General features: G+C 41.1%; 1 pseudogene; it reads left to right on the top strand.

Moving 5' to 3' along the window:
• The first annotated feature begins 801 nt into the window (after positions 1–801).
• On the top strand, positions 802–1,591 carry LOC126503958 (mitochondrial Rho GTPase 2-like; annotated as a pseudogene).
• The last annotated feature ends 3,555 nt before the right edge of the window (positions 1,592–5,146 follow it).

The raw sequence follows: 5,146 nt of genomic DNA, 5'->3' as shown, positions 1-5,146 counted from the left end.
CCATTTTTTAAGTTGGGTTAGTTGTTCTCTTTATATCTATTTTTTGAGTTTTTATATATCTTTGATATTAACCCTATATCAGATTATAACAGGTAAAAATCATTTACTAGTCTCTAGGCTGTCAGTTTGTCTAAATGACAGTGTCCTTTGCCTTACAGAATCTTCTCAGTTTCATGAGGTCCCGGTTATTATTTCTTGACCTTAATACCTATGCTAATTGTGTTCTGTTCAGAAGGTCTTCTCCTGTGCCAATGAGTTCAGGCCTGTTCCCCACTTTCTCTTCTATCAGGTTCACTTTGTCCATTTTATTACTGAGGCTTTTTATCCAGTTGGGGGTGAGTTTATGCAGGGTGATAAGTACAGATCTATTTGGATTCTTCTACAAGCAGATATCCAATTTAACCAGCACCGTTTGTTGAAGATGTTGTTTTTCCTTCCAGTTTGTATTTCTGGCTTCTCTATCAAAATTCTAGTGTCCCTAGGTATGCAGATTTATGTTTCAGTCCTCATTTTAGTTCAAATGATCACATGTCTGGTTTTGTGCCAATATCATGTTTAAATCAATTTGAAATCATGGATAGTTATACCTTCAGCAATTATTTTATTATTCAACATTTGAAGCATTGATAATTTGCCAAGCAGCGTATGCTTGCTTTGTGTCTGTTATCTCAGATCTCTGGAAGTCTGAAGAAGGAGAATTTCCGAAAACTCAAAGCCATGATTTCCTTGAGGTTAAACTGGGTCAATGTAAATAGAGATCTTGTTTCAATCAGTTTTCCCACAACCTCTTAATTAAGGCCTATGACTTTATCTGACTTTTATAATAGGATTTTATATGACCAGGACTCCCAAGCACAGGCCATCACAGTTACCAGTGAGAAGAGGCTAGACCAGGAAAAAGGGCAGACCCAGCTCAGTGCGCTTATATGCAAGGTGTTGGGAGCCCAAGGAGTGGGCAAGTCGGCCTTCTTACAAGCCTTCCTTGGCCACAGCCTGAGGGAAGCCAGGGAGCTCCCTGAGGAACGCCCCCCCCTCCCCCATGTACACCATCAATCCAGTGCGGGTCAGTGGACCTGATTCTGTGTGAAGTAATTGCTGATAGCCTGCTGGACACTACCTGTGATGTCGCCTGCTTAATGTTTGATAGCAGTGACCCCAAGACCTTTGTACACTGTGCTACCATAAACAAGCGCCATTACATGGACGGGCAGTGGACGGGCAGACCCCTGCTTCTTTATCTCCTCCAAAGCTGATCTCCCTGAAGGTGTTGCCTTATCAGGCCTGTCACCAGCTTAATCAGCTTAATTCTGCCATAGACACCGGCTGCCTGTGCTCCCCCCCCCCCCCCCCCCCCCCCCCCCCNTTGCTGGGTGGCCTCCTTTGGCCTGGCCTCTTGGCTGCTCGGGACACGGGTTTTTAGCAGTGAGCTTTTAGCACACACATGGCACATTCATGTTTCCACAGGCACCTGGTACACACAGAGCTGCGCCCCAGCTCCTTTTGGCTCCGAGGAATGCTGGTGGCTGTCGGGACTGCGGTGGCTGCCATCCTTAGCTTCTCACTGTACAGGGTCCTAGTGAAGAGCCGATGATAAAGGAAGGACCCATGAGCCTCTCCTGACCAAGGCACAGCACACTGCAGTGCCTTGTGGAGGCTTATGTGGCAGAGGAGTAAGGGCTTTCAGTTTGGTGGTGTAATGGCTATGTGGCTACAGGGTCCCCGGGACTGATGTGGTACCTGCTCAGGGACTTTGTGTCTAAACTTTGACTTCCGAAATCTCTAGCCCCCAACAAGGCTGTGTTTTGCCCTGTCCTGCTGAGCCTGAGGGTGCAGGTTGGAGGTGTGAGGCCATGACCTTGGAGGGACTATTGTGTGGTAGAGGCTGGGCTGTGGGTAAGGAAGCCAGGGACCAAGACCAGGAGCTCTCAGGGTGCTTCCTGGTTTTGCATGGCCAGTAGGGATGTGGGGGACAAGAGGTGGTGGTCAAATTGGGAGGGACCTGAGTTCCCACCTTTCTGTACTGTGTGGAGCTTTACACTCTACCAGCTGCAAAGCAAGTGGAATTGGGTTCCCTGATTAAACCCCACCCGTCTTTTCCAGCTCTTGGGGGGAAAAAAAATTACATGTCTATAACTAGGAATTCATCTATGTATCTGAAATTGTTCCTTTACTGTATCTTCAGTGGCTAAGGAATGTAATATTAATAATAAGACTCGTCATTTCAAGAAATATAAAATTTGGCCTTACTCAATCCCTTACAAAAAGCTAAACCTCAATATTCTCTAAAAGATAAAAGGTGAATTGGTCAATGGTTACATCTCAACATAAGAAGTATGCTTTCTTTCTCAGACATCTTTCAGTGTACAACATCTTGAATGTTGCTACATTTGTCTGTACTTTATGCATCTACAGGAATGCACAAGATGCACATCCGTCATGCCACCTTGCAGTTTAAATTCTGTGATCTATGTCATACCAATCACAAGAGACCTGAGTTCAAACAATAAGCGTGGCTCCAATGCTTTCATCTGTATGGTCTCTACCAAGTTGCTTATAAAATAAAGCCACTCATAGCGTCTTTAAATAGTTAAGCCATTGCCCCAAACCAAAGAAATTATTTTCTGTTTGTTTATGGATTTGAAAATTAATCTTCAAACTTATTTGCCTTTATTACAAGAGGGATTTCCCACCCCCACCAACAACACCATTTATGGTTTGGGACCTTCTAACAAATGGAACATCCTTAAATATTTCTGTTGTCTGATATTGAGATGTTCTCTCATTGTCACTTAATCAAACACTCATGAAAACAATCACGAACAACTGACTGATATAAAAAATAGGTAAATTAAAACAAGTGTTGCCATGAAGAGTTTCTGCAGACTGGTTTCATTCTGAATGAAAAATAAAAATATTTTGCTTAGTTTTCCATAATTTATCCTGAATACAGAAATAATACATTTAAGTGTCTTAATCTCTTGCTTGTACATTTTAGTCTTGAATTCTCAATTTATTTATGTGATCATTCTAATAAGGACCAAAATCTGAGATTAAAAGCTTCAATAAGGAGTATCCTGATAACAATATAACGTGTCTAGGAGCATATGTTCCAGATTACATTCAGATTATAATACTTTCAACAGATGTTATAGTATCATGAAGTACTGCAATAAAATTTGAAGCTGGCAAAATAATTTCCACTGAGAAAAGTATAAGTTCTATGAGATTTTCAAGTAAAAAAAAATATACTAATCATTTGTGTTCTTTCATCAAAATATTTAGAATTTGTAAATTTTTTAATCCTTGGACTATTGTAGTGAAACAACATTTTTTGGAGTTTCAGTTATTATCATATTACACTTAAGATATCATAAATGTAAGAGGAAAAACTAATTCCTACCCTCATTTCCTTGGTGTAAAAGGCTGAGCCCATTGCAACTGAAGTTCCGTTCTGTCACCTAACGTTTATTGAATACTCACAATACAAGGGCACTGTACTAAGTGCTCTGTAATAGCTCAGGGCCTGGGCATGATGCTTCAAAGGGCTTCCAACATCCACAAGCATTGCCTTCCTTTGAGTTATGAGATTGGCAACACTAGCATGAAGCTGACTCCCAGCATTGTTAATTCTACTCCGCAAAGTCACAGGAATGATTGCAAAACCAGAGCTACAATGCAGTAATAGTAATAATGAAAAGCAGAGAGGTAACAGGCCAGCATGATGCTCATAGAAATAGCCCATCAAAAGGTTCTGCTTCATAAAAGTCTTCATTTTAAAGCAATGTTAAATGGCTTGTTCATACGTGGAAGTCACAGCAAACCGACTCTATCATTAAGATTTAAGTTTCTTTTGATTAATACAGAACAAATTTCTACAGTAATAGTGTTTTAAAAAATGGTTGGTATATTCTTATAGCATGCTTTTTTTCCCTCTGCTTGCTGAAATTTGATTGAAAAAACAAGTTTCATGAGAGGTACCCTAGGAATAAATAGGGTATGTAATGAGCAGCCATTATACATGATTTCTTCACTCGTGTGGAACCCCTATAACCTACTAATGAGTTCGCCACTTGTAAGGTACTAAGGCCTTTTGTTTCAACTAGGTTAATCATATTTTATGACTAACCATTATGTCTCTTCTCTTCATGTGTACTTCATCGCTAGGTAAAGAATTCATACTTTATGGTCCAGTTTATTATTTAACTGCATTTGAAAATCTAGCCTATATGAATATCTTGTTTGATATGTAAAATGCATTAAAGTCTGTTACCTTTACAAAATGGTATTTAAAATGCATACTTAAGAAAAATAAGAAAACTGAGTTATGGAGTCCCTCAGCTATCACATGCATAATATTAACACTGTAAGAGTGCAAACATTCACTTTACCCAATGTCGATTGGAATACTGTCCGTTACTATCCCACCTGTGTGCTTCACACACACACACACACACACACACACACACACACACACACACACACATCATGCACCTGAGTCTTCACTTTAGACCGCTACAATAGTTAACACCATCCACAGCAGAGTAAACAGGTGTAGAAAGAGTAAATCACTTTGCTATGTGACGGAGCAACAACCCTGAGTGTTGATTCAGCTCACTGTGCATACATCATAGCTGATCCTGCTCTCACTCCTGCCACTGGGTCAGACCTGACCTGATAACAAGGATTTCTTCTTACTTCCTGCTCCAGTTCATTTCTTCATTTCTTCATGCAAAATGCATCCCTGGGTTCCTACCATAGGCTTTGCCCGGTTTAGAAATCGAGGAATCAAAGCAAATGGGATGAGGTCTCTGCTTGCAAGTATTTACAGTTTCAGAGCAAAGTCAGGCAACAAGAGACAAACAAAGACAGGGATAAGTGCTGGGAAGACTAGGGAGTGGAATGCTAAACTACGGGAGGGAGGGGCTGGTCGAAAGGGTAGTGCCTATTTTAAACCGAAGACCTTTCTGAAGATGACATCTGAGCTACAGTGAAGGATAAGAGGAAGATTCCAGTAATCCAGGCTCGGGTGTTGCTGACAGAGAGAAGGCCTAAGGCGGGAACAAGGTCAGCTAGTGAAGCCCTAACTAGAATGTCACTGCAACTGACTTTGGTGAGCTGAGAGCAAAGAGGTAGGTGGAAACAGGCT

The sequence above is a fragment of the Alexandromys fortis genome, unplaced genomic scaffold, assembly GCF_014885135.2.
Source record: "Alexandromys fortis isolate MF-2015 unplaced genomic scaffold, M_Fortis_MF-2015_v1.1 scaffold_34, whole genome shotgun sequence".
In the NCBI taxonomy this organism is placed as follows: domain Eukaryota; kingdom Metazoa; phylum Chordata; class Mammalia; order Rodentia; family Cricetidae; genus Alexandromys; species Alexandromys fortis.
This window is presented reverse-complemented; position numbering and strand designations above follow the sequence as displayed.